Source organism: Bidens hawaiensis, unplaced genomic scaffold, assembly GCF_021521415.1.
Source record: "Bidens hawaiensis isolate Kalapana, Puna unplaced genomic scaffold, B.hawaiensis_p1.1 tig00026597_1, whole genome shotgun sequence".
In the NCBI taxonomy this organism is placed as follows: Eukaryota; Viridiplantae; Streptophyta; class Magnoliopsida; order Asterales; family Asteraceae; genus Bidens; species Bidens hawaiensis.
The window spans coordinates 139518-150878 of record NW_027494271.1 but is presented as its reverse complement, the minus strand read 5'-3'; positions in this window follow the sequence as shown (position 1 = coordinate 150878).

The following is an 11361-nucleotide window of genomic DNA, read 5'->3' as shown; positions in this document are numbered from 1 at the left end:
ATAATTAGGTTAATGTGGCTAGCCGTGTTTGATCCAAGTCGGGTCATACCCAATAACGAGTTAGACACACACCAAATTATGTATTTGTTGAGATATGATCTATAAAACAAATACAGAACACAACACATTCAGAAATCGGGTTTCTGAATAATTACTTGAAAGTGTTAAATAAATTAATTGGTTAATTTATTTATTCAAATAATTATTATTGGAATGATTATTTAAACATGTGTTCTTTTATAAAATGGTTTATAAAAGATGGGATGTTTATATATTTTATAAGGTATAAAATATATATTATTTAGACATGTATGCCTTACACCCCATACACTTGGTCAAAGTTGGTAAGGACTTGACGGAGGTTGAGTAACTTTTACTTGACCAAAAAAAAACCTAACTTAAGATATGAATGAGATATGATCTCATTTATATAAAGATCAACATACTTTCAAGATATAATAAGTAACCACAACTCTCTCTTTCCCTCTAGCTTTTGGTTCGGCCAAAGTCAAGAAACAAAAGAGGTTCGAGTCTCGGTTTCTCGTGTTCAAGCTTCCTAACATAGTTCGGTGTGTGTTGGAGGCTCGGGGTATCTTCCGTTTGAGGATTTTCCCTTTGAAAGTCTAGCATCAACATCATCATCTTCTTCAACCATCAACTACGTCTCTTAAGGAGTTAAGAATGTAAGTTTTACAAGCTTTGATAGTTTAGTTTTTCCGTATTATTTGATCCTTAGTCTCGGGTTTCTAATCTTAAGATTAATGGTAATCTTGAAACAAGAATAAAGGGTTATTCATAGATTAACACACATATGAACTTGTAATATATATATGGATATATGTACATAAAGTTTATAGATAATCACGCTTCCGCCTTTTAATGACTAGTTAAATGATTAACTAAGTCTAAAATATCCATAGAAACCCAACAATTGGCATCAAGAGCCGGGATACGGGAAACTAAGCTTCGGGTTTTCGGTTTTATATTTTCCCCTTGAAAGATTTTATACAAAAAATTAACATGCATGATTTTTTTTGTATTTAATCTTGTTATATTTTTGGCTTTGTTCAAAATAAATAAATAAATAAATAAAACCGAGCTATTGGGCCGAAGCCCACTTCTTTTGGTTAATGGGTTAACCGAAAAAAAGGGAAGAAAGTTAAATGGGCCGAAGCCCATGAGACTTTCTTATGGGCCGAAGCCCTAGAACAAGTTATTGGGTCAAACCCAAATGGGTTGGGCTAGGCTGATAAGGTCAAGGGGTTTTGGAACGGGATCCTAAAACATAACGGGTTATGTTTGTTATTTATTAAAACTAGACCGAGCCGTAGACCAAAATGGATGTTTGTTTGTGGTTGATGATTGTAATTGTAATTAATTATTCAAGTTTCGGTTTGTAATAATTAATTAGGGGCAGTTTTGTAATTTTGTAATTATTTATTCATATGGGTATGTAATAAATAGATTATTTGTAATATCTTTTTTTTATAGAATAAAAAATGTATTAGGACATTTGGTTTTGTAAAATTAAAGAAGATTGCAAAATTGGAAGTTTGGGCCTTATTGGGCCGGGTATGGTGATAATGGGCCTCATAAGCCCATTAAGGGGATTCAAGCCCAAAAGGACCTAAGCCCACCAATTGAGCCCAAATGGAAGCTTATGGAAGCTAAGGCCCAAGTTCAAGCCCAATGGATTACAACGGGGTTGAAGAAGATGCTTGACGCATTTGGATGCGGGATCAAGTGGGAGCTACAACATCCATGTGTCGTGTGTCCCTTAGGATCGGACCTAAGACACACACTTGTTTCGGCTAACAAGTGTGGTCTAACTTAGTGGCTCGTGTCTAGTATAATTGTGTATGCTTGTTAATTGATTGTTTGATTATGTGGTTGTTAGATATTAGGATATCAACTTCGTCACATAGAATTAATTAACAAAGCATAAAACGGGTTCTAACAATTATCGGTAATCACGTGACACGTAGTTTAATAAAATGGATTTATTAACTAGCCGTCTCACGCCCATAATAAAATGGTTTTATTATAAATTAGAATTTTGAAAATGGTTTCAAAATAATCATGTTACTAAATGCATGTTAGAACATGATTTAAAGTTTTACAACTAGAATTATTAAAACTAAAAATCCCTTTTAAAATTAAGGATAACAAGTTAAACACCATCCTTTTGTATAACGCTTAACATATTAGTAAGCTCTTAGTGGGAAAAAGGTCACCTAACCGCGTAGAGTAAATTAATATGTTGAGGTAATATTGGCATATAAATGGGAAAAAGGTCACCTAACCATTTGTATGTTGATATTACAAGTTGATACAAGTAGGACGACTTAAATTAGAACCATGTGAAGAGGGTCACCCAAGCATGGGGTCTAATAGGTGTTGATGGGATAAACATGCCGACACGAAATATGATTTCGAACCGGTCCCATAAACTCTAGAAGTTGCAAAAGGGTTTGCAATTGTTATGAATAACTACCTTGATAAACCGACAATGGGAAAAAGGTCACCTAACCGGAGTCGGGTTTATCGTTGGATTCTAGATTTTAATTATTAATTATATTTGGTATATATAAAAGGGTATTAATAATTAAAATAAGTAAAACACTAAAATGAACTTAATTAAAATTCTGCAGATGGCCGCACACGTCGACGACAACATAATCCCTAACGTCCAAAATGTATCTCTCCGATCTATTCTCGCTAAAGACCGGCTTAATCACAATAACTTTTCGGATTGGTTCCGAAATTTAAGGATTGTTCTAAAACAAGAAAAATTATATCATGTTTTGGAAACACCTATCCCCAACGAACCGGAAGAGGGAAGTGAGGTCGAATACATGAATTGGGTCCAACACACGGAAGATTCCATTCAAGTGTCATGCCTCATGTTGGCGACTATGGTTCCCGAAATCCAAAAGGATTTCGAAAACCATAATGCGTACGACATGATTACTCAACTTAAGGAAATGTTCCTTAAGCAATCGAGGGTTGAAAGGTTCGAAACGGTTCGAGCCTTGCATGCATGTAGAATGGATGATAATCAACCAGTTTCAACTTATGTACTTAAGATGAAAAGTTACATTGATCGCCTCGCCAAGCTCAATTGTCCCATCTCAAAAGAGTTAGCAACGGATTTGATCCTTAACTCTTTGTCGAAAAGGTTCGACACTTTCGTGTTAAATTATAATATGAACGGGTGGGACAAAAACATTGGAGAACTTCACTCAATGCTTAAAACAGCCGAGGCGAGCATGGGTAAAAGGGTTTTACCCGTGTTTGCGATCAATGAAGGTGGATCTAAGAATCGATCTCAGCCCAATCCTAAGGCTAAGGTAGCAAAAAGAAAGGGTCCTCCTGTGCACCTTAAGGGTAAGGGCAAGGCACCGGTTATGGCAAAGAAACAAAAGGTTGTGGAACCGAGGGGTCATAAGGATGATCCTTGTTTTGGTTGTGGGGAGACCGGACATTGGAAACGCAATTGCCCGGTCTACCTAAAGGAGCTAAGAGACAAGAGGAATGCGGGGCATGCCTCGGGTAATGTCTTTATGATTAATATTGAGCTAAATCTTATTTCTTCTAACACATGGGTATTGGATACCGGATGTGGAACTCACATTTGCAATTGGTTGCAGGGGTTCAAAAGGAATGAAGACTTAAAGAAGGGCGAAGTGAGTCTTTTCATGGGCAACGGTGCAAGGGTGCACGTGGTCGCTAGAGGAGACTTCACTTTATCGCTTCCAAGTGGTTTGGAAGTTGTTTTGAGGAATGTTTTGTATGCTCCTAGTTTGACTAGGAACATTATTTCCGTGCACCTTCTTAGACAATGTAATTTTGACTTTAAATTTGTAAAATCAGAAATGCATGTATCATCTAATGGTATCTTTTATTTTAAAGCTGTACCAAACAACGGTATTTATGAATTGGTTCATGATAATACCTCAAATAGCTCATTATATCAAACTTCCACCAAAAGACTCAAAAAGGATTTGAGTGATTCCTACATTTGGCATTGTCGCCTTGGACACATAAACAAGAATCGTGTAAATACTCTCCAAAAGAATGGTCTTTTGAAAACAAACGAGTTAGGTTCGTTTGATGAGTGTGAATCTTGTATTCAAGGCAAGATGACCAAAGAGCCTTTCAAATGTACAAATGAAAGGGCTAAGGACTTGTTAGGTATCATACATACGGATGTATGCGGACCTCTCAAGCCCACTAGTAGGAATAGTGAAAAGTACTTCATTACCTTTACCGACGATTTTAGTCGATATGGGTATGTGTATCTAATGAAACACAAACATGAAGCCTTTGAAATGTTCAAGGAATTTAAAAATGAAGTACAAAATCAGCTCGACCGAACAATCAAGGTACTCCGCTCCGATAGAGGAGGCGAATACCTAAGTGATGCTTTTCAAAGTCATCTTAGAGATTGTGGAATTGTTTCACAGCTCACTCCTCCTGGTACTCCTCAACATAACGGAGTATCCGAGAGAAGGAATCGAACACTGTTGGACATGGTTCGATCAATGATGGCACGAAGCTCACTACCACCATCATTTTGGGGATATGCACTACTTACAGCAGCTCGTATTTTGAATATGGCCCCGACCAAAAAGGTGGATCGAACACCCTATGAAGTGTGGCATGGAAAGGTTCCATCCCTTTTATATTTAAGGGTATGGGGATGCAAAGTTTATGTTAAACGTGACACCCCAAATAAGCTTGAGGCTCGATCCATCAAGTGTATCTTCATAGGATACCCAAAGGATGATATAGGATATATATTCTATGATCCTAGTGAACAAAGAGTGTTTGTTTCACGCAAAGGATACTTCTTAGAAACTAAGTTCCTTATGGAAGGACCTAGTGAAAAGAGAGTGGAACTTGAAGAGGTTCAAGAATCACTGGATGATACACAGTTGGTCGATACTAGCTTTCAACACGAGGATGTTGAAGGTGATCAAATGGTTGATCATACACACGTTGCTCGCAGATCTAGTAGGGTTAGTCAACCTCCCGAGAGATATGGATTTCTCGTGGATGGTTGCTACTTGGTCGATTCGGATGAACCGATCTCCTACAAAGATGCTATGTCACAACCTGATTGTGAAAAATGGCTTGAAGCCATGAGCGCCGAGATGCAATCCATGCACGATAACCAAGTTTGGGAATTGGTTGATCGTCCACTTAACTCCAAACTGGTTGGATGTAAGTGGGTCTTCAAGAAGAAGACCGATATGCATGGAAATCTAGATACTTACAAAGCACGACTTGTAGCAAAAGGTTTCACACAAACTCAAGGGATTGATTATGATGAAACCTTCTCGCCGGTCGCGATGCTTAAGTCGATCAGGATATTATTTGCCATTGCAGCTCATTTTGATTATGAGATATGGCAGATGGATGTCAAGACCGCTTTTCTTAATGGATATCTTGAGGAAGATGTCCATATGGTTCAGCCTGAAGGTTTTGTCGATCCATCTAATCCTGACAAAGTATGTAAGTTAAGGAAATCAATCTACGGGTTGAAACAAGCATCACGGATGTGGAATCATCGTTTTAATGAAGAAATCAAAGCGTTTGGTTTCGTCCAAAACGGTGATGAGGCGTGTGTGTATAAATGGGCTAGTGGGAGTATAGTCATGTTCCTTATTTTGTATGTCGATGATATACTTTTATTTGGAAATGATATACCAAGTATGGAAAGCGTTAAAGCGTGGTTAAGTAGTCGTTTCTCAATTAAGGATCTTGGAGAAGCGACATATATCTTGGGAATAAAGGTCTATAGGGATAGACAAAGGAAATTGATCGGACTCAATCAAAGTGCATACATTGATAAAATCCTGAAAAGGTTCAGGATGGAAAACTCTAAGAAAGGTTTGGTACCTATTCCTAGAGGAACCGTGTTAAGCTCATCCCAAAGTCCTAGCTCTAAGGAAGAGCAGGATAGGATGAAGCATGTTCCTTATGCTTCGGCAATAGGATCTATTATGTATGCAATGATGTGCACTAGACCAGACGTCTCGTATGCTTTAAGCATAACGAGTAGATACCAGCACAACCCAGGTGACAGTCATTGGATGGCTGTCAAGAATATATTAAAATACCTTAGAAGGACTAAGGATATGTTTTTAATATATGGGTCTGGTGAGGAGGAACTCGTCGTAAAGGGTTACGTGGATGCGAGTTTCCAAAATGACCGAGATGATTCTCGGTCACAGTCGGGATATGTCTTCATTTTGAATGGAGGCGCTGTCTCTTGGAAGAGTTCGAAGCAGGATGTTGTCGCGTTATCCACTACAGAATCTGAGTACATCGCCGCTTCAATGGCAGCCCAAGAGGCTGCATGGATAAAAAAGTTCATCATGGATCTAGGGATTATCTCTACCATTCAGGAGCCCCTAGAGATATTCTGTGACAATGAGGGTGCTATTGCACAGATCAAGGAGCCTCGTGCTCATCAGAAAACGAGGCACATTGAGCGCAGATTCAACTACATAAGGGATGAAGTTGAAAAGGGAAAGATATGTATTCATAAAGTTCATACCGATCAAAATATTGCGGACCCACTCACGAAGCTCCTCGATAGGCCAAAGCATGAGGGTCATGTTTGTGCATTAGGACTTCGGTATTCTAGTGAGTGGATTTAATCTGTGTTTAGTGTTTGTATAAGAACGAATGTAATGGGTATCTCATGAAAATTAATTATGTTTTAATTATTCAATGAGTTATGTTCTATATTTGCATGTTTAATCCATGAATGACTTATGTTGTTCTAAACGTCCGTAGTCGATCATACTTGTGGGAACAAGTATGAAGGTAAGACTATTATGAACCCGGATTGGTTGATATTCATGTGATGAATATAGGGCATAGGTTTGCCACCAAAGTTCATAGATATTTGTGGGATACAAATATTGGACTGACCCGCTCTCAAGGATCACTGCATGGAGTTAGTGTAACTGATCATAAGTAATCCTTGAGTAAAGGCGAGTATCATTGTGTCCTTTGACCTAAGATGCATATTGGATCTGGTCTTTCATCAAGTCTGATAACTTGACTCTCTTCTTTGTTATTTCGGTAACACGATAACGTGTAAGAAAGAGCTCAGATATCATACGAGATGTCAACAAGGGTGTATGCAGTCAAGATGGGATTTGTTCCTCTTATGTGTTGAGAGTTTAGATGTCTAAGGCCTGTTAAGTTAAATCATTGAGAGAATGATCACTCTGTGTCTCTTCGATTTGACAGGACATCTAGTAACAAAAGGATGTAGTGATAAGACTTACCTATATCATATCAAGTATGGACTTGAAGGGGATGATGTTATTGAATGGCACTTAGTCAAACACACTAGGGATGGTGACCTGTTGTTAGGCGGTATTCACCATTAGCATTAACTTCCTATGAGTCACGTGCAAGTGGGAGATTGTTGGAATACCGTATGCCCGAGACACATAATTAGGTTAATGTGGCTAGCCGTGTTTGATCCAAGTCGGGTCATACCCAATAACGAGTTAGACACACACCAATTATGTATTTGTTGAGATATGATCTATAAAACAAATACAGAACACAACACATTCAGAAATCGGGTTTCTGAATAATTACTTGAAAGTGTTAAATAAATTAATTGGTTAATTTATTTATTCAAATAATTATTATTGGAATGATTATTTAAACATGTGTTCTTTTATAAAATGGTTTATAAAAGATGGGATGTTTATATATTTTATAAGGTATAAAATATATATTATTTAGACATGTATGCCTTACACCCCATACACTTGGTCAAAGTTGGTAAGGACTTGATGGAGGTTGAGTAACTTTTACTTGACCAAAAAAAAACCTAACTTAAGATATGAATGAGATATGATCTCATTTATATAAAGATCAACATACTTTCAAGATATAATAAGTAATCACAACTCTCTCTTTCCCTCTAGCTTTTGGTTCGGCCAAAGTCAAGAAACAAAAGAGGTTCGAGTCTCGGTTTCTCGTGTTCAAGCTTCCTAACATAGCTCGGTGTGTGTTGGAGGCTCGGGGTATCTTCCGTTTGAGGATTTTCCCTTTGAAAGTCTAGCATCAACATCATCATCTTCTTCAACCATCAACTACATCTCTTAAGGAGTTAAGAATGTAAGTTTTACAAGCTTTGATAGTTTAGTTTTTCCGTATTATTTGATCCTTAGTCTCGGGTTTCTAATCTTAAGATTAATGGTAATCTTGAAACAAGAATAAAGGGTTATTCATAGATTAACACACATATGAACTTGTAATATATATATGGATATATGTACATAAAGTTTATAGATAATCACGCTTCCGCCTTTTAATGACTAGTTAAATGATTAACTAAGTCTAAAATATCCATAGAAACCCAACAATAGGGCATGATTCGTCTGGAGGGAAAATAAGAATAATGAGCCGGTATTTAAGGATGACTCTGTATTCAAGTGCTGATATCCGTTGCCCAAGACCTTCAATGGGCACAACAGTCAAAAAATCTTGGGCATGAGCCCCCTTGAGACAAGCAAAAACTGCCTTTTGTCTCGGAGTCATATCGAATCGCTCCTCCAAATCATGTACGTGTTTACCATAAAGAGCGCTCGCCAAGGTTTGTTGAGGTTTCTTGGGGGCGGTCTCCTTATCAGTAAAACCGCCTAGATCAAGGCCCGGGAGAGTTGTTTCAATATTACCAAGTGCAAGGGAGTGGTCAGTATCTACCCCCATAACACCAGCGCTTCGCAAGATGTGATCCCGCAATTTCCACGACTGGGCCCTGGAAGCCACAAAGGCATATGCGGAGACATCCTCAGCCGAGAAAATTCCTAAGCCTCCGCAACGCATAGGGAAGGAAGCCAACCTCCACTGGAGGCCCCCAAAGTGCGGTCCTCCACACACAACAATATCTTCAATTGCCCCCCGTATGCTCACATCAAAGATGGCCACAACCTCTTTGACATGTTCAGGTTGACATGTTCAGGTTGACATTTCTAGAGCCCAAACACTAACTTAGCAACCCCCATGCACGAACGAAACAAAAGAAGCTCACTTTGGGGGTCCCTAAGGTCCGACAGGTGTTTCATAAGTTCAACCGCCCCCAAAGATCTTTTATTTGCCATAGACCGAATGAACCCCGCATCCCGACTAACCGCTCCCCCCTGAAGTTTAACTCCCCTCACAGGACTGCTAATCTTGCTAGGGAATAAACCCGACACATTCTTCGAACCATTGCATGACGGCCAAAAAATCACCGTTTTCTGAATATTAAGCCTAAGCCCCAAAGACACTCCCCTTAGCGAATAATGCCCAACACCCTAGCAATCTCCTCAGCCTTTCCAATGATAGTACCATCGTCTAAATACCAAGCATGGAAGGGCAAGGAACAGGTCCCCTGCACCCTATGGATGAGCGGATGGAGAACTAACTCAAAAAGAAGAGGGCCAAGGGGGTCCCCTTGCTGCACCCCAGTAAAAGCCCCAATATGAGTATCCCTCACATATAACCTGGCGGGTTGGGCATATAAAAACTGGACCCATGGGAAGATAGATGGACATCTGCAGCTAACTTCCCTGAGAAGGGTTGTCTGGTCCACCTTGTTGAAGGCGTTAGAAAAATCAATAGTGAGCATACCCAGGGACCCGTCAGAATGGAACGCGCTCAGAAACCTGTTAGCACTATGCAGTACCGCTTCCTCCCCATTAGGGATCCCAACCCCGAATTGAAAATCCCCTAGATAAGCAGCCACCTCTTTCCCCACTTTACGCATAGCGACTTTCGACACCAATCTTCTCCAAATGCCTCCAACCGCGATGGGTCTAATTCCATTGTTAGGCTTCAACAGGGGGTCAACGGCGCCGAAGCAATGAACTCTGCTAGAACTTTAGGACAAAGTCCCCCAAGCCATAAGTTGAAAACATCAGTGATAGCCTTTAGGACCCCGGAGGCGGTTGGAGACCCCTGGCCACAGAAAGCGTCTAAAATATGTTGGGCCCGCAAACCATCCCTCCCACAAGATGTACCTTTCGGGAAGGTTTTAATACATTCCAACACACACTTACCGTCCACCTGCAAGGCTGGTTCCGATGGCACGACGGAGGGCAAGGTCGGAGGGTCCACCACATGGTGTTTATCTATCAAGGCTCTCAAGGTATCCCCCCCCCCCCCCCCCCCCCCCCCGCAGGCGCAACCCCGGATGAACACAGGACTTTGACTACCGCTGTGTAATGGCCATACGCTACCTTCCGGAGGCACTGCTTAATATTGCCCCCTCCTTCTTCTTTACCTTGGCCATCCCACATCACAGGGAGTTCAAGGAGGGGTAGCACCAACTCTTCTAAACCTGCCCCTTCTTTCCTAATAGCCAAAGCCCGCATAATGGATTTACATTGAAGCGATTTCCTGTTACCTTACCTTCGTTCCTGTCTAGTAGCCGGTTTGACAACACGTAACGTACAGCGAGGCAACAACAAAAGTTTAACCCATGCCTCAATAGATCAGGGGGCATCCACCACTTTACGGAGCCCCCGTGACAAGGCCTGGGCGAAAACCATGCGGCAAGCGGACGGGATACTCTTGACAGTAGCAATACGAAGGGCGAGAATGCGCTCAAGGGGAGAGGCACCTATCACAATTGTCTCAGAAGGACCACACCCAAGTTCCACCTGCGAATCGCGGGATTGAGGGATCCCCACAATTAATCATAGACACGTTTTCGAGTGTTTCTTGGGTTTGTAGATTCAACCAACTGAACATGTGTAAATACAAACTCCAATGGAGTCACATTGGTTCCAGTCACTGCTCCTCAACAATTAGTTCCGCCCTTTCGGAAAGGCAATCTTGATTTAGAGTTCCTAAAAGTTTCATTATGAATTTAAAATATACGTGTCAGCAATAATTACATATGCATAAGGTATTCTTGATTTTAGTGTTCTTGAAAGTTTCATTATCATATATATATAAGCTAGCCTTATAACAATAAATTACAATACATCGGTTCTCACGTAAAACTGTCTTTGATAACCAATAGCCGATTTGCTTACCACAAGCACTTTATTAATCTTAATTTGTCTGGTTTTTATTGTTCATTGTTTCTTTCTGAAATTGTTTGTGTTTTTTTTAACAGATCAATTGATCGTTTTTTGTTATCAGTACCATCATTGATAGTTTTTGTTAGGTAAAGAGTTGGCAATCTATTTGTGTATTCTTTCTTGATTTTCGGTTTTATGATCAATTCTTGTAGTCTTTGTTAATTTTTTCTATTTAATACCTTGCAGGCATATAATTCTATTGTTAGCTGTGGATCTGCTTCGCCTCTTGGTGTTCTTCACCAGGTTTTTT